The sequence below is a fragment of the Lycorma delicatula genome, chromosome 2, assembly GCF_047948215.1.
Source record: "Lycorma delicatula isolate Av1 chromosome 2, ASM4794821v1, whole genome shotgun sequence".
In the NCBI taxonomy this organism is placed as follows: Eukaryota; Metazoa; Arthropoda; class Insecta; order Hemiptera; family Fulgoridae; genus Lycorma; species Lycorma delicatula.
The window spans coordinates 86,398,118-86,425,442 of NC_134456.1; the positions used below are offsets into that span (position 1 = coordinate 86,398,118).

General features: G+C 31.9%; 1 long non-coding RNA gene across 1 annotated transcript; it reads left to right on the forward strand.

The window, feature by feature from the left end:
• The first annotated feature begins 645 nt into the window (after positions 1-645).
• LOC142320213 (uncharacterized) lies at positions 646-25,546 on the forward strand. The gene is made up of 3 exons (XR_012755314.1): positions 646-824; positions 19,519-19,856; positions 24,967-25,546. It is a non-coding gene; the product is annotated as an uncharacterized LOC142320213 (long non-coding RNA).
• Positions 25,547-27,325: the final 1,779 nt, after the last annotated feature.

A 27,325-nucleotide genomic window follows, 5' to 3' on the forward strand; every position in this document is an offset into this window, starting at 1 on the left:
AACTAATATTTAATTTTTTTTAATCTTATATGCATATTTTTACTTTTTCGTCTAGCGCTACAGCAGAAGTTATAGATATAGAAGGGAAAGTACTGTAATCGATCCAATTTGGGGATATGCGGTTTTCACCGGACCTTGAGATTTTGACACCTAAGAAACCCAAAAAACCGGTTGGAAATTTTCAGGATGTTCGTATGTACGTGTGTGTGTGTTCGGTGTCTCACATCTTATATCTCCAGAACTACTGGACCGATTTTGACCAAACTTGGTCAGATTACTTCTGTATACGGGGCATTGATTCCATTAAATTTTCAAAAGGTCAAGGGGGTGAGGCCGTACAGTAAGGTCACCCTCAGTATCTTGCAGGAATGGTCAGCCTGTGTTTGTTAAAGACTACACATTTACCGGTACAGTTACATACACTGATAAGTCGCTAATGACTTTAATTATTGATGAGACAATAAATAAAATTATTTTTTTTATTTTTTATATCAATTCTATGATAATAATTTTATCTTTAATCTAATCTGGACTGTGATGTAATGTTTGCCTCTACGAGTTAATATACCTGTTATCTTTTTAATTTTACGTTTTTTAATAATAGAATTCTTTGATAATGATACAGTTTACATTAAAAACGTTAAATAATTTTGTTTATTAGTCAGTGTTAACTGATAAATGATAATCATTATTTTATTATATCTGTCTCTATATTTTTAAAATTTTATATAACGTAATGAAATATGATTTTAAATATTTCAATAAATTTAGGGATTTTAATATTTTTAATATTTATAGCCTTAGTGACCAGTAGGAATATGTCGGTAAAGAATTTATTTTTATTTTTTTAATTATTTATTTTATTTTAGAAATTAATTTAATTTTTATGTATAAAAGTTATTAAATATATTCATAGTAATAATTTTCACAAATTCTTTTTTTTATTGTTAATTAAATTTTAATTATAAGAGTAGGTATACGTTAGTTTTATCTAGAAATTACCAAAAAGAATGTTAATCTAAAGTAAAATGTTTAAATATAAATAATTAATTATATACTAGAACATGTTTAACATTATTAATACATTTTATATACGATCATGCTCGGAATGTTTATCAGTAAAATTAATATGAATTAATTATACACGTAGAAATAAAATTCACTTCTTGAGACAATCTTTTTCATTAAATTTATAGTAACAAAAATTTAACAGTTCAAGAAAAAAAAACATATTTTAGCCTCAAATATTTTAATTAAAAATAAATTATTAATTAAATACTTACTGTTTTGTGTCTAAATGAACAATTATAGTAACCGCCGGCGCCGTTTATTGTGATTACAGTGTGATACGTCTTTACGATAGCAATAACCGAAGGCAATATTTCTTTAATTTTGGTCATCTCTGTATTTTTTAGATTAGGTCTACATAATTAAAAAATAAACAATTATAGTTTGAAAAAAATATATATACAAATTTATACTTTCAAACCTATTCTACTCGTGAAAATAATGGAAAAAATTCAAACAAACATATGTTCTAAAATGCTTCGTTTGTAAGTTAACGGCTAGTGTAACGTTTCGCTCGGAGTTTAGCTACCCGGATGAAAAGAGGTCGTAATGAAATTGTTTGAACTTAATTAAGGGACAGAAATAATGATTTCTTATGGTTTTTGACCTGAAAATCGAATAAAATAGTCCCAGAACCGTATCTGCAGTAGTTTTTGAGAAATCTGGGGTGAAACCAATAAATTGGGGAAAAAAATCCTGTTTTTTTATGTTTGATGTACAATAACTTTGTGGTTGAAACGGACCAGTAAACTGGCCACCTCGATATCCCGATCTCACGTCAGCGGACTTTTTCTTTTGGGGTCTAGTGAAGTCGTTAGTTTATTCCACTTTCAGCACACAAGAAGAATTGAGACACCGTATAATAGAAGCTGGAGTTACTATTAGGAATAATAATGATGCTATTAGACGTTCCCCCGCTAGCGTGAGTTCGCCGAGCGGAACTAAGCATTGAACAGAATTGCGGCCGCATGAAGCAACTGCTTTGAAGAAATGTTTGCAGCTCTATTAATTAAACATTTTGATATTTAATAATTCTTAGAAAAATACCAAAAAGTATATAATTTTTTTTTTTCAGTTTGTTATTTATTAATTTTTTTCTGTTATGATAAGTTTTGTTCTATTTGTTTTTTATTTACGTTATGTTCAAATATTTATAAAAATTGTTCTGTTTAAAATCGTATCCCTTTTCCAATCCAGTTTGTGTATTAGATAGATTTCATAACAAAGCTTCCTATTGTAATGAGTGCCATGAATCGACTTCCGGAAAATTTCGACATATCTTCTAGTTTCACAACCCCAGATCCCAACATCACCGTCAGTTCAAATGTTTATATATATGTATGTATATTTCACTTTCTTGTGGACACGATAACTACCGTAATTTTTCACCAGTCACTTTCAAATTGTTACATAAAATATAACGACCTAAAATCTCGGTCGAGTTCGTTAACGGCAAAAATCGGACCGTGGGGGTGGAAATGGGGCGACTTTTTCGAAAAACAAAATTTTGCTATAACTTTCTTATTAAGTAAAATATTGAATTCGTTTAAAGTTCCGACTATTCTTTGGAAAAGGACCTAAAACTTAAGTAAAGTTTTTTGATATCACCAACCATTGTCGCAGTGGATGGAAAAATTGGGTTTCGAACACAAAAAAATCATACCTCCCTTAATAGACATAGTATCGAATCGGTTTAAAGTGGTCTTCTAAACATTACCTAAAACCTTTGTCTAAAACAATTTTTGATATGTCCAACCCTTACGGCAAGGGATGATCAAAATGTTGCTGTAATTGTAAGAAGATGGGGCTTGTACGCTTAACATGTGAAACTTTTTTCACATGCAACCATTGTCGTATTGAGTAAATTTGAAGTTTTTCTTAACTTTAAGGTAGAAATCTCTTTTATCTCCTACTTATTACCGGTGAAATCTACTCCCGCCTTCTGGCGTGCCGAAAGGGATTTTTTTGTTTCTAATTAATGTTGAACTTCTCAGATTTTTGTTTAATTTTAACAGACGTTATATACATCAATTTTCTCAAAATTAAATTCTCTTCAAAGTTGACTAGAAATTTTTATTTCTTTAATGATAAATTAACAAAATTATTTTTATTCCAAACCTAAGAAAGTGTATTTTCCGACAAAACATTTTGTTGTTTTTTTAAAACCTAAATATGATAGAGATCTGTAACGGCTTTTACACAATTTCATTGATTACAAACAATAAGGAAGCTCCAAATTTACCCCTTGAGTTGTACCTCAACAATTTTAGTTCGGCTTAATTTCAAAAAGGAGGCAAAAAGCAGGGCAAAATGTTTCGCGACCCGAAACTCAATAACGAACCGGTTTTTGATGTATGTTTATATGAACTTTTTTATTATTTTTGGTTAGAGATTGCCGTGCAATTGGGAATCACTATGTATATATATGTATGTGTATATGATAATGTGTTAAATATTATAAATACAAGATAAGTTTTCATAAGTAAAGACAAAGTACATAAAATAAAACTTTATGTATTTATTCATGTTGACTTGCTATCAAATAAATTAATGTATTTTATTACCATCATAAATTTAGAACTTTATAATGAAACAATTGCGGCGCGAACTAATTAAAAAGCAAAAGTAAATTTTTAACCCATGTTTGATTTGTTATATGTAATCCTAGCGTAGTATATCGATTTCACTGCATTTTATTAAATAGTGATACTGTAATTATTTTTTCACATAATTTTTTTAAAAAATAAGTTGGAAAATTTAAACTAATGTTCATCTGTCGTATCTACAAGTATATACATATGAGTATCGTATCTACAAGTATATTTGATATACAATGTATATCAAATACATTAATACTTTGTAAGATAATGTATTACAACTAATTTTTTTTTCTTTTTCCGTAATTTGTCCGTAGTCGATTGATTGCTTTCTTTGTTTTTTATTAGAAAATCATTAACAAAACCTCTCGTATTTGTAACTTTTATGAAAATCTTCAGGTATCTGTTATTGATGAAATATTTTGTAATTATTTCTGTTTGTTCTTACCGGTAGAATTCTTTTACAAATATATCTATCATATTTACCCGCTTCTCTGGTGCTGCCATATTATTTAACAGTAATGATTTACAAACGTAATTTTCAGTTAGTTTCATTACAGTTTATCTAACGTCATTCAATCTTTGTACTCGTTTTTGGTCATGTCCAGAGACTGCATATTTCCTTTCAAGCATCGTTTTAAATGAATTTTTTTCAGTTTATACCGCGAAACAAAATAATAATAAATTAGCTGAAATAGCAATTCAATAGATGTAACAGTTTTATTATTATTATTTTTTTTTTTAAACACCCCAAGGTAACCAACCAGTCTCCGCCGTTAGGCGCAACGTAGTCATCTCAGGGTGTCGTTGCAGCAGTCTCTGCCCTCCCTGACTTACCCCTTCAAGGGGCTTTCCCAACGGGGACCCTCCAACCTCATAGGAACATGCCGACTTCCTCTTCTGGACAGCCGATGCGCCCCTCCCCGGCCACCTTCTACAAGCTCCAGACGTGCGTTGCACGACGTCTGGAGCTATCCTATGCTGTCCGCGACCCTCTCACACCTCAAGAGTCCTCTATATCATCATCGGGAAGCTCCGACCTCCTCCCCCACTTTTGCGTGTGGGCGGTCCAAAAACACCCTAGGCATAGAGGCTATCTCCTTGGCCCTACACGTTGCCACGCTTAGACCCTAGATTTCCTGAATTTTTTGAAGTCTTCCCCGTGTGTTTTTTGTTTTTTTTTTTTTAAACAAATATAGATGAAACAGTTTAGGCTCCCTGGTTTCTTTGAGCAAGTGGTAATATTGATCGTTTAATAATATTATTCGTAATTGAAATAAACGGTAATCACTAATTTTTTCTGCTACAAGAGTATAATAGCACCATCAATAAATTTCTTGTAAATCCTTATAATTGATTCATGAGATGAATCTTTGTTTACTATAAAAGAAAATTAAAAATACATTTTTAGGTTTTCTTCTTTTTTCCTTTTATTCTTAAGTGTTTACCGATTGTTAATTTATAATATAATTTAAATTTAAGATGATTTCGTTATATATTTATTTTGGTTTTGACACATTTTATCATTTCTCTGAATTCTTTGCCAATCTCTTATTTTTACCTCTCTTACATTCTACCTGTTTCATTATCTGTTTTGCATATTTTTATATTTTCTCTTTAATTGGGTGTATTAATACCATAAACACTTCCTTCTGGGATTAAATCCAGCAAAACTGGGAGTCTTAAATATACATGGTTTTGTCAGACCTTTCCCTACTACAATTTCCACCATCATCTCGCTTCAGTTTTAACATCTTCTGTTTCATCACATTTCAGAAACATCTATTATTTTTATTATTTTATTTTTTATTCTGTTTATTTTGTTATCAAAACGTTATACATTCCATGTATATTTTTTAAAGCTGTGTTATTATTTTCTAAATCTATGATTCTATCAATTCTTTTCTAGATATAATCTAGAAATTTAAACTCTCCTGGGCTTTTAATGTGTTCTTTTATTCTCCATTCTTTGTAAATTTATTCTGCAACCGCTGATATATTATGTTCTCCTACCTAATATTCAGTTCCTCCTTATATTCCTTTGAATCAATTTCGTTACTTTTGTTTAATTTACGGGATTGAATATTTCCCGTAGCAACGCATCCATACCATTAACTGATTTCCATTTATTTCCAGTTTTAGCAAAAATAACAATATCATTAGTGAATTCTTTTTTGTCACTGATTTTTTATTTTTTTGTCAGATTTCGTAAAAAATTTTTCATTCCTATTTTATACAATAATAGTATGCATGTTACGCTTCTACTGAGCTCTGATCAGTTCTCGCTTAGACTATGATTGCGTGGCTTTTCATCCACGGCTATCGCTCTAAACCCACGGGTTGGTCTAGTGGTAAACGAGTCTTCCGAAATCAGCTGATTTGGAAGTCGAAAATTCCAGCGTTCAAGTCCTAGTAAAGTCAGTTATTTTTAGACGGATCTGAATACTAGATCGTGGATACCGGTATTCTTTGATGGTTGGGTTTCGATTAACCACACATCTCAGGAATGGTCGAACTGAGACTGTACAAGATTACACTTCATTTACACTCATACTTATCATCCTCATTCATCCTCTGAAGTATTGAAGTATTAGCTGAACGGTAATTACCGGAAGCTAAACAGGAAAAAGAAAGAAAGAAAGAAGGCTATCGCTCTAAAGATGCTCGAAGCAGTACAACGTTCATTTATCCATCTCTCTGTAGATGCTCAAGCCACGTGGTAAGTCAATAAGTGGACAGTAGTGAGCTAGCTCTTTGGAATAGACGAAAGTAAATAATCTGCTCGTACGTAGCTATTATTAAAATCAACCAAATAATTCTTTGATGCTGTATTCTCCAATCAGTATGTTAATCGATATCAGGATCAACCGAGATCTACTGCTCCGTCAGGTATTGAAGCTCAGTGCCTTTTCTTTACTCTAAATATACAGTTACCTCCAATTCTTATTGTCGCTCCATGTTACTACTACCTTTGGGAGCTTTATATCGTTAATTGTCTGCTTCAGTCTTTGTCGGTATCATAAGAAAACAAATCAGGTTATATTACGAGAAAAATTCTATAATATGAATAGAGTGAATTCTGTTGCTGTAGTTTATACTAAAGGTTCTAAAAACGTTAATTCTGTTGGTTGTGCTTTTTTGGTTGGCAATAGAAAATATATATTTGGCCAGCATATATATTATATTCCTTCCCAGCATCGTCGGTGTTTACGTTGCGGAGCTGTACTCTATTAAGGCCTTACATATAATTACTCCAAAATTTTGTTCAACTTCCATGAGTGGTTTAGTGACTTATGCTCTAGACCTCTTGGAGAGGGCTAGAGACCAGGCCACCCTGGAATTTAGAAGTCAAGGGGAAAATTGGTCACCCACAAGCGGCGAGACAATGTGGCGAGAGCCGTATTGTCGGACCGTGTGGGAGTTCGTTTATGCGGTTGATATGTTCAATCGACATCTGTAGTTTAGTTAAGGAAAAGACTTCTACCGCACTGCTGTCGGAAGCTAACCTACAGATATATGGCTGACCACCAGCCAATTAATGTTACAAGCGCCTTAATATGGTGGACAGGTACTTGCTGGCATTCAGCGACCTAGGTGTGGCAGCGAATTGCTGTCTAGACGAAGTAAATTTTAATTTTTGGATGTCATATATATTTTTAGTAGTTGACGAGTTGTGCCTACCCATTTTAGTAAATATATGACAAGTAGCGGTTCGGACACGTAAACCGGTGATGTATGGCACCGTGCTTAGTTCGCTCACGCTTTTAGGTAAGCTCTAGGATTAATTTAGGACACTGGTCGCTAAACTGTTTCGTGGTTCAGTAACCGTTTGTGGCACAGAAATTCGGTGTTATGCTTTAGAGCGACCGAATGGGGTGATGGCGGGAGAAATACCAAGCAAACCAATATGCTCTAGGCACCCTGTCGTCTATGATATACAGACTATCTCTTTTTTCTTGTTTAGCCTTCGGGAATTGCCGTTCAGGTATTACTTCAGAGGATGAATGAGGGTGATATGTATGAGTGTAAATGAAATGTAATCTTGTACAGTCTCAGTTCGACCATTCTTGAGACGCGTGGTTAATTGAAACCCAACCACCAAAGAACACCGGTATCCACGATCTAGTATTCAAATCCATATAAAAGTAATTGCCTTTACTAGGACTTAGACGCTGGAACTCTCGACTTCCAAATCAGGTGATTTGGGAAGACGCGTTCACCATTAGACCAACCCGATGGGTTAATGGCTGTTATCTCTGAAATTACTCAGCGTAACACAACTGTGAGTTTCTGCTGGATCCCCAGCCATAGTGGAATTTCAGACACCGAGTGTGCTTATAATGCGGCAAAAGAGGTTTGTTTTCAGCCTTTTTTCACTAATCGTGTTTTCTGATAATCTTGTCTGTTTTCTAAAGAGCGTGATCCGTGATGAGTGGCAAAGTGAAAGGAGTGTTTACAAACAATAAACTTTGCCCTGTTAAGAATATTGTATCACCGTGGAGCTTCTCATAGGGGAATAACCATCGATAGGAGGTTGTAAATTGCCGTTTGCGAATAGGGCATACTAGGCTCACTCATGGATATCTCATGACCGATGCACCCGTTTGTACTGGCTACGATAGGTAACTAATTGTACGCCATATCCTGGTAGATTTTGTCTTTTATGCTGCATTGAATCGGATGTTTAAACTAGGAGATGCAAAAAAAAATATCTTGGAAATAATATCTCAAATATGTTGGAAAACAATGAGACGATGTTAGACAATGCTTTACGCTTTCTTAGGCTCGTTCATTTATATTCAAATAGTTGATTTTTACCTGTAGTATGTGTCTGCTACTTATGCCATTTGGCGAATAGCAGATTGTAAATTTAATGTTAGAGTATTAATGAAATATTTCATTGTAGATTTATTTGGGTTTTTAACATACCTCATAGGATTTTTCCATTTATCCAGCGTTTTTATGTTATTGGGTTTTAGTATTTAACTGAATTTTTAATATTTATTTACTTACTATATAAACATCGCGTCCGGACACTGATATCGATACTTCAGTGTGCGCCCAATCAATTTCATTATTTTTCTTTTACTCTTATTTACGGAATTAAACATTTCCCGTAAAAATGTACCCATACATTTAACTGATTTCCATTTACTTTTAAGTATAAATAAAAATTTTATTTTTGTCTTCAGTAATTTGACTGGTTTGATGCTGCTCTCCAAGATTCCCTGTCTAGTGCTAGTCGTTTCATTTCGGTATACCTCCTGCATCCTACATCCCTAACAATTTGTTTTACATATTCTAAATATTAATTACAGGATTCCTTAATATGTGGTCATAAGTCTGTCTCTTCTTTTAACTATATTTTTCCAATTGCTTCTTTCTTCATCAATTTGCCATAACACCTCTTCATTAGTCACTTTATCCACCCATCTGATTTTTAACATTCTTCTGTAGCACCACATTTCAAAAGCTTCTATTTTCTTCTCAGGTACTCCGATCGTGCAAGTTCCATTTCCATATAAAGCTACGCTCCAAACATATACCTTCAAATATATTTTAGTGACGTTTAAATTAATTTTTGATGTAAACAAATTATATTTCTGAGTGAAGGCTCGTTTCGCCTGTGCTATTCGGCATTTTATATCGCTCCTGCTTCGTCCATCTTTAGTAATTCTACTTCCCAAATAACAGAATTCGTCTACCTCCATAATCTTTTCTCTTCCTATTTTCACATTCAGTGGTCCATCTTCGTTATTTCTACTACAATTCATTACTTTCGTTTTGTTCTTGTTTATTTTCATGCGGTAGTTCTTGCGTAGGACTTCATCCAAATAACAATACCATCAGTGAATTAATTTTTTTGTTCCTGATATTTTTATTTTTTTGTCTAATTTTTGTACTAGTACTTTCATTTCCGGCCTCCGTGGCGCGAGTAGTAGCACCTCGAATTTTCATCCGGAGGTCCCGGGTTCGAATCCCGATCATGCACGGCATTTTCACACGCTACTTGTCATTCATCTCATCTTTACAAGTAATACCTAACGGTGGTCCCGGAGGTTAAAAGAAAAAAAAAACAGTTCTTTCATTACTATTTTATACAAGTAAAGCGTAAATGTTACAGGCTACAATGTCTTCACTCCTTTTTGTTTGTTTCTTTATTTTTTTTATAAGAACTTGATTCTTTAACAGTATTTTAATTCTATTTTTCTTAAAACCTTTGAAATTGTATACTATTCAACATTATGAAATGCTTTTACAAGCTTTATAAAATGTAGCTTTGGGTTTAACCTTATTATAAATTTATAAAACTAAAATTGCTTTTAGTGTTTTATGTCTTAGCTAAATTATAAGTAAGCTATATTAAATTTATAGAACAGTAATTCTCATGTTTATCTATTCCTCCTTTCTTTAATATGGTAAATATAATGATTTTATAAATAAATTTACTGGTACTTCAGTATCATAAGTTTCTCAAATTATAAAGTAAAAGTTTTTAGTCATTTTTCTCCTAGACTTTATAATAATACAGGTATTTGGCTTCTATCAATCTCGAAAATCAAAATCAAAAAATACTTCATATTTATTTTGAATTTGTCAGATTCAAATCTATATGTACATTTTCCACTAAATTATTACTTTTTCTTCCCATATAGTTTTTTCGTCAGATAATTTATCCCTCAAACAACCCTTTCATGTATGATTTTCGTCTATTACCTCAATTTTTCCTAAAGTTTAATTTAATTTTTCTATTAGATACCTCTTTATATCTATAATAACCTTTTTTATTTAAATATTTGTATAACTTCTGTCTTTGTCATTCTATATATTTATTTTTATACTTCCTGTGGACATCAATTTTTAACATAATTTTCATTTTCAAAGGTTTTCTATAAATTTTTACTTTTCTTTCTTAATTCTACTAATCCTTTAAAATTATTTCCTCTTTCAAATGCATCCTTTCTCTTTTGCTGAATCATTTTTTTCAGATAACTTCTAGACCTTATCCTAAACTTTGTTCTATCTTTAACGCAGCGTTCTCCAACCTGTATCATAATCGAAATCAGAAACATCCAAGCTCTACTGCTCCGTTCTGATACTCAGCGCCTTTTCTCAGCTGTAAATTATACAATTATCTCCAGACCTTACTGTTATTCAACATTATTACCCTCCTTGGCAGCCTTGTTTCGTAAATTATTGCTTAATCTTTGTCAATGTCATAAAAAATACAGGAATCCGATTATCTTACAAGAAAAATTCTATAATATTACAAATATCTTGAATCCAGATGATATTGTTCATATTGACGGCTCTAAACACAATGTTTGGATGTGCTTTTGTGGTTGGCAATAGAGCATGCATATTTGGCCTTTCCAGCGCTGCCAGTGTTTTCATTGCGGAGCTGTATGCTATTAATAAGCCCTTAAATACAATCAACTCGACATTCCAACACGTACTTGTCTGCTCAAATTCCGTGAGTGCCTTGCAGACGATTAATGAATGACGTATATTCCAAACAGCCTGTTGTGCATGAGAGTGACAATGAAAACTTAGTTAAAACTCTTCAGCTACGGCTGTTTGCTAAACTATGCGATGAAATGGGCAAAAAGAAAAGATCTCTTCTTTTCCATACGGAAGTCATATGGTTGTCTCGGGGAAAGTATTGGAATTACGAGATGAATTAATAAAATTTACCCAGAATGAAACAAACGCCATTCTAAATGTTTTTACAAAATCATGAGTATATATGTTGCTAGTGGCCTACTTAGCTGATGTATTTTCACATTTATACGACGAATGTGAATTTACACGGACGTAATAAAAACATTTTATTAATGACAAAGTTCTCGCCTTCATTAAGAAACTTAATATCGGGATTATTCGCCTTCAAAGCAAAAATTTTGATATGTTTCACGTACTACCGATTATAGAGATAAATATTCGGGTGAAGACGATTCTGATATTCACCACTGTTTGGATAGCATGAAGATGTATATGCGTGAACTAAAAATTCAGTTAGAGGAGTATTCCGCGGAAGATAATAATGATTTCTAAAAAAGATGGGTAGTGAATAAATGTAGTAAAAACGTTGTTGCAGCTGCTATATTACCGGTTGAGATTCACGACCGGCTCATAGAAATATCTCCCAATAAAACGGACCCAATAGACTGACCATCTCCCAATAAGATTACAACTACAGTTCACATGTGAAGAGTTCAGATAAGTTTTGGCTTGCTTGTCGAAGTGGATATGGAAATTTGGTCACAGAAACATTGAAACTATTAATCCTTTTCGCCACGTCTTACTTGTGAAAAGAGTTTTTCGTCTATGGTTGCGGTAAATATTAAATATAGGAATCGTCTTTTATCGGTTGAAAACGATTTGCTTTTGTGTTTTTTTAACATAGATTCTCGTATGGAGAAATATTTAAATGAAAAACAAACGCAACCATCTCATTAATTAATTAATTTATTTTTTTGCATGTGTACTTATAAAAGCAAGTAAAATGTTTATTATAAATGATATTTTATCTCATGAAATGATTTCACTATTGTTTCCGTGTAAAGTTTTACGCTAATTTTTTGACTCCCCTTTCATGTCACCGCGAAACCCAGGTTGAGAAACGCTGCCGTAGATCATTTACCATAGCAATGACTATTTAATAATAATACGTTGTCTTCATAACACTGCAATGTCACACAAGTATAATTTTTTTTTCTTCCGTCGATTTTCCTGCCCCCTGGAGCCGGATTCGCGACTAAGCAAAAGCTCAACTCCAAGGGGCGCCATCGCCTCAAACTAGCACCTCGGAAGGGCACAAGGCCCCACCCAGACAGCCGGGACTCGGTCTCCCTTGCTCGGTCTCAAATGAGGGGATCTCAAAAGGTTTCCCTCACAGAGACTCCGGTCTTAACGCCTCGCCTCTAACGAGGAACCCCAAAGGGATCTCCCACCGGGACTACGGTCTTACTTTTCCCCCAACGGCACTGCAAGAGAGTCCCTACTTGATTATCGAAGATGAGACGCCGGAGCCTCCCACCCGTCCCGGATGAGGCTGTTCCTTGCAAATACCACAGCTGTGTACGTATTCATGGTGCTGGTGCAGGTGGGGCCACCTTACATCCTCGACCTCCGGGTGCATGTCTACGCGATCTACATGGCAGACAGCGAGATTCCTGTGTGCAGCCCCTCCTCACGTGGCCGGCCATACCGCAGGCAAAATAATGACTACTTCGGTCTGGACCAAGAAAAAACTTGGTCCAATGCCCCACACCCCAACACCGAAAACAAAGGTCATTTGAGGCACGTCGAGTCACCCGGCAGGCCACCCACCCATACAAATATAATTTACAGAGTAACTTCACCACTAAGTTATTCCAACCACATTTTAATGATTCCAACACCTTAGTTTGAGACAACTATTTTTTTTATAAATATTTTTATTGGCAGCTAAATAGGTCTAAATATATTAATGGTTTACTTTTTAATTGAATTCTTCTCTTTCATCATTTATTAATACATATCATTTACCATTTCTTTTAATTCATTATACAAATTGGAGGACGTTAAAACTCGATTATTGGGAGGGGCTGTTTCATAAATCATCACTTATGATCAACAAAATAGTTGATCGATTGGACAAGAAGAATGTTTCTTTTTTCACACTTTACCAAAAAGTGGAAATTTAGTAGATTGTAACTTAAAAAAGTTTTTTTTAATAATTTAAAAAAAAATGTTGTGTACCAACGTTCTGGGCAGGAAAACGTTTTATAAATATTTAAACTACAATATATACAAAATAGAAGATTTATAAAAAAAATATTATTTCGATAATTTGTATTCTAAATGGAGTTAAAATCATAATAAAAAAATGGTTAAACATATACTGAAATTTTCTCGTATTGGTATTTTAACTCAAAATAATATACATTAATTGACACGTGATATTTTACAATAATTATTAATTAAAAATTCTAATTAGAAGCTTGTTATTACCTAAAGTAAATTAAACATAAAATTTTATTATCCTTTTATATTTTATTGTATGTATTCTATTATTATATGATTGGATAAATTTTATAGTCTCACCTCTAAGGAATTAAGTTTAATTAGCTTCGTAAAATTTTAAATATCACAAACTTAATAAAAATGATACTTAAAAAATTTATGTAGAATAGTTTTATGCTTCAAGATTTTTTCTTTCAGAACCCAGTTCTTAAAATAAAAAATAAATCAAGCGGATTAGTCCATTTTTTATTGAATAAAACAATTAAATATATTTCTTTTAACTGGACAATGGTGTGATGAATTTTGTGTACTGGTTTTTAATGATTGTGTTAAATTTAATTTAGTTGATTATCAGAATAAGGGTACATTTTTTATAATAAAAAATATATTACTCCTAATGAATTTCAAGGTGTTTGATAACCCATATTGGGTAAGGTAATTTAAATAAACTCAGAAGAGAGTAAAAAGCGCAATTTAAAATAGTTAATAAGATTATATTATCCGTTTTTATAATCTTTATTATGATCTAAAATAATTAGGGTATGGATTTATTACCCTTGTGGGAGGAATTCAATTTGAAAGTATAAAAAGTAAAGAAAATAAAATGAGAAAAAAGTAGGAAACAAAAGAAAACTCTAACTTTTCGGATAGAGGATCATTAAACTTTGGAAAATTTACTTTTAATTAAGTAATGAAATTATAAAATATTGATTAAACAAAAATATGCGTCAAAAGTAAACTATTATTCGAACCAATAGAGTTTTTTAGTAGAAAAGAAAACTAAGTATCAAACCGAAATTTAGAAATTGTAAAAATGCTCTAAAATAGTTGTAGACAGCATAGCGTTTTCTAGCATGGAAGGTTAAAATAAAAAATTTGATGCGGACACATGACTTCCTAGTATGCCTATTAAATTACATAAACATATTTTTGGCTACACTTAACTTAAACGTTTTTCTTTTTTTTAACCTCTGGGACCACCAGTAGTGATGAAGTAAGTCATTTTAGACAAGGTGTGAATTTTATTTTTACTAAACATTTCATTCAGAATACGAAATATAAATCAGCTGCGTACTATATAAAAAAATATCTACAGAGTGTTCAAAAAGTGACGCAACCTATAGGAAAATGAATAAGTTACAACAGTAGTTGAAAGTGGCATTATGTCACATAATTGTATACCACATTGCATGCTCTTAAACACATGTTATAACTTTTTTTGAGGAATTGCAGCGACACATGGTTAAATTTCGCTCTGCAATTCCGGAATGGTGTAAAAATGAGTTTTGTAAGCAGCATCCTTAGGTATCTTCACAAGAAAAGGTTAGAAGAGGATAAATCAGGACGAGGAGGCCACAACCCTTTCGAAATCACTTATCCATGAAAATATTGATCAAGAAAGTTATAGTGTTGATGGCTGCATGAGCCGTAGCATTGTCCGGGTGAAACCACATGTACTCTAGCCGATCTGCAAATATAATGTTTACAAATTGCTGCACTATCTATATGTAATGCTCACTGATCACTGTGCCGTGAAAGAATGTCATGAAAATTCGGTTACGTGATATTTCACACCAAACACTCACTTTTTGTCTGTACAGCTGATGTGGATTTTCCGTGAATGAGTGAATTTTGTGCATTAACCTAACCATCAAGGTAGAACCGTGTTTCATCAGACCAAAATCAATCATCGAGTTCTTCCCCATCTGGTGTTACAGATGACATGAATCACCGACGTTTTCCAGTGTGTGCAGGTAAATACTTGTGAACAACAAGAATTTTGTACGGATGCATCTTTAAACACTTGCGTAATGTCGTGTGGGTATTACCGAAAGAGAGAGACCAGACTGGCTAGATAGCCGTCGTATAGACTTCTTCGGACTAACAGAATATGCAGCTTGCAGGTCGATCAACTTTTCTGGTGTCAGCACTTTCGGTGGGCCACCTTTGGCTGCATCTGCCACATTCTCTGTCTCTTGGAACTTGTCCTATAGCACTTGCTGGAGGAAAACTTGTTTGGTGCATCCACACCGTAGTTTTCTGTGAAGGAATTCTGGATCTGAGCATAACTGGCACATCTAATATATTGGAAAACTACAAATATTCTCTGATGCGTTTTGTAACCCATTTTTTCTCGATTTTTCTCAATTAAACATGCATAAAAAAGGAAGCATTCTTCCGTAAGGTTGCATCACTTTTTGAACACTCTGTATTAAGGGGATCAAATCTCTTTTAATCAATGAGAAATTAACATTAAATGTATAGTAGTCATTTTTTGTAAATTCTTTTAAACGGTTCGGAAAGCTGTCCATTAAACATAACAATAGTTTAAATTTACAAGTCCTTGAAGATAATAAATTACTACCTTTGAAGTTACAATTTGTACAAGAATTTTTAAAGTATTGTATTTTTTAAATATAATTATGGGTTGTGTATTTCAATATTACGATAGAAACATTTAATACATAAACTTTTTTTTCAATTAAGTTTTCAGAAAACGCTATTTCATATAACATTTTTTTCTTAATGGACTTTCCAAATCTTTCAATAGGAGGTAAATAGCAGTACAGGTCTTTAGATATAGGAGTTTTTCTATAGGAGTTTTTATTTTGTAGGATACAGAAATATAATTTTTATAAAACTATACCCGAAACAATTAATGTCCTGAAAATCACTATATTTCATGAAGCAGCTCATACATTAATCAATATCATAAACAATTCCAAACTATTCACTTTGATTAGCGGGTTCCCAAGATACAGAAGGAAAGCGTTTTTTACATTGATTCTTGTAATTTTAGCTTCCAGGAATTTATTAAATTACTATATCCTGATAAAATAAGCTTTTAAACCTTAAAAAGCGGTTTAATTAAATAATATCAGCTTATCTACGGTATATCATTAAATCTTATAAATGTAGTAAGTACTTTTCATTACTAAAATTTATCTTGAGTAAACTTAAAAATAATATTCTTTTCGATTATTTTTAAACTAGAATTTATTTCGGGTTTTAAAAATGAAAAAAAAAAATTCTAAAGATTGACTTATTGGATATAAGTTAACTCTCTTTTTTCGTTTTTTTCCATCGATTTAAGACATTTTCTGATAAATTATTTTTTTAGTTATGATCATTCTTACAAAATTTCAATTCAAGTTTGAAATTTTTATTTTTAAAATTGATGTAAAGTTTTAAAAAATAACACGTTAAATAAATAAATTAAGGATCAAGTACTCTAATAACACAGATTACATTTCTGCGACTCGCTTGCTGAGTACTGCTGCTTTTAAGAGAAAGCGCTGCTTTCTTTTTCTTGTTTAGCCTTCGGTAATTACCTTTCAGATAATACTTTAGAGGATGAATAAGGGTGATATGTATGAGTGTAAATGAAGTGTAGTCTTCTACAGTCTCAGTTTGACCATTCCTGAGATGTGTGGTTAATTGAACCCAACCACTAAAGAACACCGGTATCCACGATCTAATATTCAAATTCGTATAAAAATAACTGACTGACTTTACTAGGACTTAAATGCTGGAACCCTCGACTTCCAAATCAGCTGATTTGGGAAGACGCGTTCACCGCTAGTCCAACCCGGTAGATTTGAGAAGGCGCTGCTAGCTGATAATTATCTTTTTCTTACTAAATATAACTCGAAATGTATTTTATTTACAAATATCAGTTATCCAAAGCATAACAAAAATGTTTTCATTATTAAAAATGTTTTCTTATTTAGTTAAACGTATTAGTTCTTCCCTTTTTTTTACATATATTTCTAAAAATGATTCCTATAAACCATTGCTGCAACCTAAAAAAAAAAAATATCTGGTAATAGACAACTGTTTGTCGGGTAGTCTTGAGAACACTGAAAAACTAGATATTTATGAAATTAATAATAACAATATATTTGAATGTTTTTTCCCTTTCACTCGGAAAAAAGTTAAGTTAAGGTGAAAAAGAATATTTTTCTTTAGTTTACCAGTTCAATAGTATTTTAGAAAAACATTTTTGGTTTTGTGATGAGGTAAAGTTAAACATTGTCTCACGAAACCGTGTAGCAAACCAAATCAACGGTATGTTATTTATAATTTAATTTAGCGCAATCTATTCGAGAAAACCCCTTCTTTATTTTTAACATAAAAATGAAGTAAAAATATCTTGTAATACAAAAATTACAAAATTGTGATAAAATGATATATTTACCTTAAAATTAAATAAAAAATTGAAAGAATGTTACCACTATTTTAAAATTTCATCAAGTAAAGCAGGAAAAGGTATTTGTTAAGTCAATCTATTTTATCAATGCTCAAAAACCTGCCGTCTCTTGAACTACTGTCATCGTTTCTCAAATTTATCGCAATATCTTCAATAATATTTAAGCAAAAACTGTCTGCTTCCCATATTTTTGTCTTCCTTAATTACATGTTGCCCAAATTAATTACTTTGACTTATGCCCAAATCAGAATCTCTCTGGCTAAAAGTGCAGTGGTATGAAGGAATACACAACACGACACAATTCTTTGATTTTACGATTTCATCTACTTTATAATGAATATATTTTTGTGTAACTGATTTTACCATCTTTAAAATTTCTAATTATAGTACGTCTTCAGTGGCGCGATTATCTTTGATTTTAACCATTCGGCAATCTCCGATTTTCTGGTCGAAGCGTATGAATTTTTTTCAATTTTCAGGCATTGGCACAGCGCATTACCCATTACTATGAGGGATCCTTCAGCAATAATTTCAAAAATTTGTTTAAACCTCTACATAAAATTGTCAACATTCATTTCATCTTTCGTGATAACTGGGGAAAATGTGAATTCAAATACCCATAAACCCCCGTTCAAAAACCGATTTTCACCTCCTATGTACGTTACTATAAATCGTTTATATTTTCCAGCTTGGGTTTTTCTTTTTTAGTAAAATCGTCCAACATTTCGATCGTTCTCACACGCTTTCGAGTCTCTTTAGGGTTAAAATGAAACGTGTTAACATGTCTTTTGTTTCTTTATTGCATTAAAAATTGTTCTTTCGCTAACGCCTATAGCACTACTTGGTTTCCGAGTAATGTTTCTGACTGCAGTTTCAGAGTTATTTTGTTTCAAGTTTATATACGTTGTATTTTACTTTTTTCTCGGAGCTACTTAGCAGTTTTACCAGTTTTTTCAAGGCAGAACTACTCATTGTTAAAATCCGATCGGCACAAACATACAGAATAAATTAAAATTAATCAAAATAACACTGAATAAAACTGGCATCAAAATTAACAATAAAATTGTATCGTACTGTACAGAGTAACGGACCAACAAAGAATGAAATACTTTCTTTCACTAAACCTAATAATGGTGGCAAGCATTACGAATAATGTTATCGTTATTCAACATTAATAACAAAGACTCATTGTTTTATCTTTGTTTTTGTTTTTATGTATTAGTTATTATCGGTATGCCAAGGTACCAGACAAGTGATAGCTTTTAGTATATTATTATGCGTATAAAGAATGAATGAATGATTCAGCCTAAACTACTGAGATATTATTTATGCATGGTGAAATTTATATTTATATTTGCTACACGGTTTTCTATGACAAGGTTTACATAAATTAATAGAAACTGATTGCAGTGGAAAATAACACAACATGAACTTTTTTAATCTTATGAAGCAAATTATTAAATCATCAAAACTAACTCGGTGATGAAAATATGTCTCGAATATTATATTACAGCTTTATTTTTATGTGTAATAATCTATATATTTGTTATTATAATCTAAAAAAATGTTAATAGCATAAAAAAATTAATTAATTTAAGCACTACTTGATAAAAACAATTAATAAATTCAATACAGATTGATAGATATGAGATAATGCGAAATATTGAAAGAGTGGAAAGAATGTTATTGTCGACAACGACACGACCTCCAACAAGCACTTATAACCCCTATGAAGATTTGGACGAAGCGTTTGTACGCCCATGGACTAGTGAAATATCTACTTCTTCTGAAAATTTAAATTTTTCAGCGAGTTTAGGTTTAACTCTTGAATATTCAGTAGAAGACGATGTGAAGAAGTTTCGATTGGAAAAACGCAAAAATACTACACAAAAAGTTCCATAATCGGTAGTTTGTGTTTTTTTAAAAAAGTAAAGAAAAAAAACATTTCATCAAATCCTGGAGCTTTTATAGAGGTAAGCTTAAAATAAGATTATTATCCTTAATTATTATAATACTCCAAGTAAATGATCTCAGAATTTTTTTTATTTTATTGCTGTCAGACTTTTTTAAGCATTTATTCTCTAAATAATACTGTTAATATATTAAGAGAACTAAATAGAAAAGTTTTTTTTGGAAAATAAAACATTTTTAAATAAAACTGTCATTAAAAATTGTTTGTTTTAAGAGTAAAATAAGACAGCTTGAATTATCTTTGTTTTATTGAAAAATTTTCAATGTCCTAATTCGAATCCCGGTCAGACATGACATTTTTCATGCGCTACGAATTTTCATTACGGGCTAAATAATCATAGCAGTCGATGCCGCACATCTCAAAAAAAAAAATCATATAATATTTTTTTTCGAAATAAAAAAAAAACGATTAAAAATAATCATTATCAATATTTTTTTTTAATAAAAACTTTGAAATTTTTCTTCTTACCTGCGCAAAAAAAAAATCGATTACGTTCTGTTAAAAAAAATTTAATTCAGCTTTCAAATGCGTTCATAATATACCAAAGAAAGCAGGAACAGATAAATGTGAAGAATACAGAACAATTAGCTTAACCCAAGTCATGCATTAAAAATCTTAACCAGAATTCTGTATAAAAGAATTCAGAGAAGAGTGGAAGAAGTGGTAGAAGATCAATTTGGTTTCAGGAAAAGTATAGGGACAAGAAAAGCAATTTTAGCGCTCAGATTAATAGTAGAAGGAAGAGTAAAGAAAAGCAAACCAACATACTTGGCATTTATAGACCTAGAAAAGGCATTCGATAACGTAGACTGGAATAAAATGTTCAGCATTTAAAAAAATTTGGGTTGAAATACAGAGATAGAATAACGGTTGCTAACATTTACAGGAACCAAACAGCAACAGTAATAATTGAAGAACATAAGAAAGAAGCCGTAATAAAAAAGGGAGCCGACAAGGATGTTCCCTATCCCCGCTACTTTTTAATCTTTACATAGAACTAGCAGTTAATGATGTAAAGAACAATTTACATCCGGAGTAACAGTACAAGGTGAAAAGATAAAGATTATACGATTTGCTGATGATATAGTAATTCTAACTGAGAGTAAAAAAGATTTAGAAGAAACAATGAACGGCATGGATGATGTCCTATACCAGAACTACTGCATGAAAATAAACAAGAACAAAACGAAAGTAATGAAATGTGGAAATAAGGAAGATGGACCACTGAATGTAAAAATAGGAAGAGAAAAGATTGTGAGGGTAGAAGAATTTTGTTATTTGGGAAGTAGAATTACTAAAGATGGACGAAGCAGCAGCGATATAAAGTGCCGAATAGCACATGCGAAACAAGCCTTCAGTCAAAAATATAATTGGTTTACATAAAAAATTAATTTAAATATCAGGGTAAGATTTTTGAAAGTATATGTTTGGAGCGTATATGGAAGTGCAACTTGGACGATCGGAGTACCTGAGAAGAAAATATTAGACGCTTTTGAAATGCGGTGCTATAGGAGAATCTTAAAAATAAGATGGGTGAATAAAATGACAAATGAAGAGGTGTTGTGGCAAATCGATGAAGAAGGAAGGATCTGGAATAATATAGTCAAAAGAAGAGACAGACTTATAGGCTACATATTACGGCATCCTGGAATAGTCGCTTTAATATTGGAGGGACACGCGGAAGAAAAAAATTGTGCAGGCAGGCAACGTTTGGAATATGTAAAACAAATTGTTAGGGATGTAGAACGTAGGGGGTATACTGAAATGAAACGACTAGCACTAGATAGGGAATCTTGGAGAGTTGCATCAAACCAGTCAAATGACTGAAGACAAAAAAAAAATACGAACGATTTAGTTAAAATGATATTTGTGTTTTGGGGATAAAAAAGGAAAACACGGGTTACAGCCGTGGTAAAAATCACAACTTGTGAAACAGCTAAAAATATTCAATTTTTTGAAACTTTTCATTGTAAAGTTTTTGGTGTTAGTACGCTAAATTCATGAACGTTATTTAGTTACAGTTGACAGAAACATTAAAAAGATCATATATAGTGAAATACAAGTAAGTAACATTTTCGCGGCGGCCTTACGGCTCGCCTATTTTCTTGTATTTAATTACGTTTTGTTATAAAAAAAAACTTACATCAGTCGTAAAGGAACACCTAATTTATTTTTCCTTTACCGTATAGTTGCACTTACCATTATAATCGTAGTAGATTTTTAAATGGAAAACCATGATCAAATAACACCAGGGAAAACACTGGGGAAAAAGAAAGAAAAATATTATTTTTTTATTACAATACAAGAGAACTTTTTAAATTTCTTTTTTTTTAGAAAATTAGGTCAGTCTTGATTTAAAACTGCATAGCTTCATAGGGATAAAAAGAGCAAAATAAGTTATCATAAATTTTACTTTCTTGACATCATATCTCTAGGACTATGCTACAAAAAGGAAAGTTAAATAATCACTCAAAAAATACGGTTTAGGTTTTTTCAGTTTTCGACGTTTGGTGACCAAGCAACCCCCCCCCCTCAACAAAAGTAAGGAGGTAATATTTGTACGTACATATGTACATGTGTTGGCTTGTTAGAAATTTAATAATTTTTGACTCGATAATCCGATTTTGATGAAATTTGTTACTGAGATTCGTGTACATGAGGCAATTTGTTGGTAAAAGTTTGGGGTCAGTATCTTCAAGAAGCAGGATAGATAATTTTTTAGGGTAATTTTTTCAAAATTTTACAAACATAAACCTACTTTATATTAAGCTCAGAACATGCGTTCATGCTAGTCTTACCATTTTTAAAAAAATGTTGCCTCCCAAATACTTCTTCTTGCCCCATTATCGAAAACTTATCTTTTTATTTATTGCATATTTTTAACTGATTTTTTTTTTGTACTCTTAGGCATAGTAGTAATGCCTATGACCTTCCTCCCAACCGAAAAAAAAAATACTTTGGAGGTAATATTGGGGTTACGGGATCTAATTAAGGTTTACAAATATAGATTTTTGAAATTTTTTAAAACACTTTTTTTTTGGTTTATTTAAAGCTTTTAATTATGATATTATAAAATTTTATCGTAATTTAGTCTCAATCCCAAAAAAGAAATCTTAGATAAGTTTTTATTAGTTGTACCATATTTCAATGGGATTTTTTTTTAGTTTCTTCCAGTTAACATAGTAAACGGAGACAAATCAAAAAACTTTCTGGGAAGTTGCTTTTGGGAGTAGAAGAGCAGAAAAAACAAAAATTATATCGATTTTTTAAATTTTTTTCATGTTTCATTATTTTTAATTACAATTATACGAATAAATAACCAATGCCAGGAAAGTATTACATCTTTGTTGTTAGCTTTTTTGTTGTTATTACAATACATTAAGATTTTTCATGATTGTTCTATCGTACTTTGATAATTATTAGGTCATTCCGCTTCACTGGTTAGTGTAAGTTTCTTCTTGGAGGTAGGAAAGCTATAAGGAGAAGTCATCATTATAGAAAAAATTATTATTATTATGAAACTAGTTATGAAGCTTCAGATTCATTGTCAACATTATAAGCGTCTAGTACAGCTTATAAAATGAATATTTTTTAATCATTATACGAGGGTAAGTCAATTGCTATCGGCAATTTAGTTATACTTTTGTTTATGTTGGTAGTACTGTTGTGTTGTGTAGATGACGCATGCGTGGTTTAATTGTTGTTATGTCTGTGAAGGTTTGATGCTGCTAGGTTAGTTCCATTATCGCTGCCCTGCCATTAACCATCGCTGATCCGCTTTTTGTTTGCGCCAAAGAAGAGCAACGTTCAGTGATCCGTTTTTTGTGATCGGAAGGTGTATCAGGGGCCGAAATTCATCGAAGACTTTCGGTACAGTACGGGAACAGTGTGTTGCCACAACGGAGTGGCTACGAATGGATTAAAAAATTCAAAAATGGTCGCAAAAATGTTACGTACGACGAAGGAGCCGGACAACCGTTTACCGCCACAAATGAGGAAAACATTCTGCGTGCACGTGACATGGTTTTCTTAGACGGACAAGTAACTATTGATGAAGTGGCACATCGTCTGAAAATTAGTCACGGTTCGCCTACGAAATCATCCACAACATAATTGGGTTTCATGAAGTCTGTGCAAGATAGGTCCCAAAACAACTCACACAGTTGCATAAACAGACGCGCTTGGACATCTACCAAAAACATTTGGACCACTATGGTAACGAACGGGACATCTTCTTAGACAGAATCATCACCGGTGACGAAACACGGATCCATCATTACGAGCCGGAGAGTAAACGGCAGAATATGAAATGGAAACATCCAAATTCGCTCTGCAAAAAAAAGTTCTAGACCCAACCATCCGCAGGAAAACTGATGCTTACGGTTTTTTGAGACTCACAAGGCACAGTACTGGAACATTATGAGGAAAACACGACAATAAACAGTGCACGTTACAGTGAGATGCTTACTGCCAAACTGAAGCCTGCAATTCGAAGCAAACGCCGGGGACTGCTGTCGAAAGGTGTGTTGTTGCACGACAATGCCCGTCCGCATACTGCTGCCTACACTGCTGAAACGCACCAGAAACTTAACTTTGAAGTACTGGCTCGTCCTCCGTGTAGTCCTGATCTTGCCCCTTCTGACTACCACTTGTTTAGTCCACTCAAAGAGGCATTGAGGGGCCGTCGATTTACCTCGGACGAAGCAGTGAAAGAAGCGGTGCATTCTGGCTCCCAGCTCAACCGAAAACCTTCTTTTATGAGGGCATCAAGAAGCTTATGCAACGATGGACAAAGTGCATTGAAATGCAAGGGGATTATGTTGAAAAATTATGTACATGTAAGTTTCCTATTTGTATTGCAATAAAATTTATAACTACACTGTGGTTAATAATTGACTTACCCTCGTTGTAATGATTAAATACAGATTGGAAAGGTCAGCGGACAATTTATGAAAATTGCATGATATAAATTACGAATTTTTACTATAAATTAAAAGTACGAAATTTAGTTTAACTTATTTGAATATTAATTACACTACTTAGGAATATCTTATTTTTTGTGGATTACCTACTAAATTTATTTATTACTGTTTTTATTTTGTTTGTTGTAGTGAAATTGAAGGAGAATTATATAAGCTCTATGATTGTACGTTTATGTATTTCTACAGGACATAACAAATAATGTAAAAAGTTGTTTTATTTAACTTATGTTGCTAAACACAGTAAAATGTTTTGAATTTTTACTGAAAACTAATTTGAAACGAGGACCTGAAAACTACAAGAAAATAACTGTGTAGGACTTCTTGCTGATTTTAGTTGCTGTATGCGAAAAATATTTCTTACCATCAGTTGTTTTAGTGATTTAATACACTTCTAAATTCCTTTCGATTCCAAACCAATCTCTAAGATTCATTATATTTCCTACATCCTCAATTATCTGTAAAGAAATAATTAAAAATAATTCAGTGGAATTTTTATAAAATGGAAAATACATTCAAACTACGGATCACTTGAAAAAAAGAAGATTTTTATAAACCTTAGTTTCTTGATATGGAGTTTTATAACGATAAATACTCTAGACAGCAGATAGATAGTTTGTGAATTGAACTAAAAAAAAAATATTATTCTTATGCGTGTTATAAAAATGTAAATAATTTAATACAATTATTATTACTATTATTATATATATATTTTTTTCTTATTCATTTACAATATTCTTTTTTTCATTCATTTTTTTAGCAATAATTATAATAAACACTTATAACATGTCCGATGTTTGTTTTTTTCAGAAATATTTACCCATTAACATAGATTTCGTGTACATTGCAAATCAAAAAAATTCCATAATTTTTTTTTTTAATTTAAAAATTATTTTTGAAGTTTTACATTTTTTAAATCTATATCCGATATGTAGACATTACCAGAAAGAATCTAATTAATATAGTTTATATTGATTGATAACATAAATTAAAATTTAGGCATAAACAAAATTGTTAAAACTGAGAAAAATCTATGTAAGGAAGAAAACAAAAATTGTTTTCTTTTTTAATTGGGTCTTCATAATAAAACAATAAAAATAAATAATTGTATTAACTGATACCCACCGGTTGTTCTAGTGATCAACACGTCATCGCAAATCAGCTGATTTAGAAGTCGTGAGTTCCAGCGTACAAGTCCTAGTAAATTCAGTTATTTTTACTCGGATTTGAATACTAGATCGTGAATACCGGTGTTCTTTGGTGGTTGGGTTACAATTAACCACACATTTCAGTAATGGTCGACCTGAGATTGTACGAGACTACACTTTATTTACACTCATACATATCATTCTCATTCATCCTCTGAAGTAATACCTGAACGATAATTTCCGAAGGCTAAACAAAAAAATAAAGGTAAGTAACTAATATTGCTAATGATCTACTCATCGTATTTCTAAATCGAGTCCAAATATAATTTTAAAGAAGTTTCTGGAATTGATAAAAATGATACCGGTTTTTAGGTATTACAATGTCAATTTTTCATTAAAAAAAAACGTTATCGGGCAAAATTATACAAAGTATGGAAATAAATTGCGAATTCCTTTACTTAAAATTATCTCTTTAAACATTTCTTTATTTATTTTAGTATTAAATTAATCCTTCATTTGTTTTAACTTTATTTTATCTGTACTACAGCCTTTATACTTTTGTTTTTATTTTTTGATTTGTTAAGTAGAATGAATTAATTGATTTCACATAAATAGATGCGTAACGTATGTAGCTTATACAGCAACACTTAGTTTTATAATTCTTAAACAAAATGATTTGAGTTGAATTTCTTCTTATATTGGTTAACAATTTAAATTTAAGTTAACAACTTAAATATATGTCATATCATGATGTATTAAGTTGTAGACTTGATGTTATGATTTTCCTCTTTGTTTAAAAGTCATATTAACATTTATTTTCAAGGCTGATATAGATCAACGTTTGACTAGAAATTAAAATTATAATAAAATACTTTTCTCAGGTATATTTTATAATCTCAATAATAGTTTCGTAAAATAGTTCGTTTTATTAAATTATTAGAAGAATATTAAATGTATTTATAGATTAAAACAGCGTTTCCTGAACTAAACATGCAAAATAAAATTTTAATTTCTAATCATCATTTCTTAAACACATATAAATATAAATATGTTTCAACCAGTTTTCCAGCTACTGCCGGATCTGAGTGTTTGTTTAAATACACTCATTGTACACAATGGTAAATTTAATTACTATTACCGGCTTGCCAGGTCTGACGTAGCTGTAATGTAAGTGTAAGTGTACCGGTAAACATGTGGAACAGACTCAGGTCGATACCTCCTGAGACTTGTGGTTATGTAATTGAAACCCAACCACTAAAGAACACCGGTATCCATAGTCTAGTAGTCAAAGCCATATAAAAGCAATTGCATTTACAAGAACTCAAAACTTAGAATTCTCGACT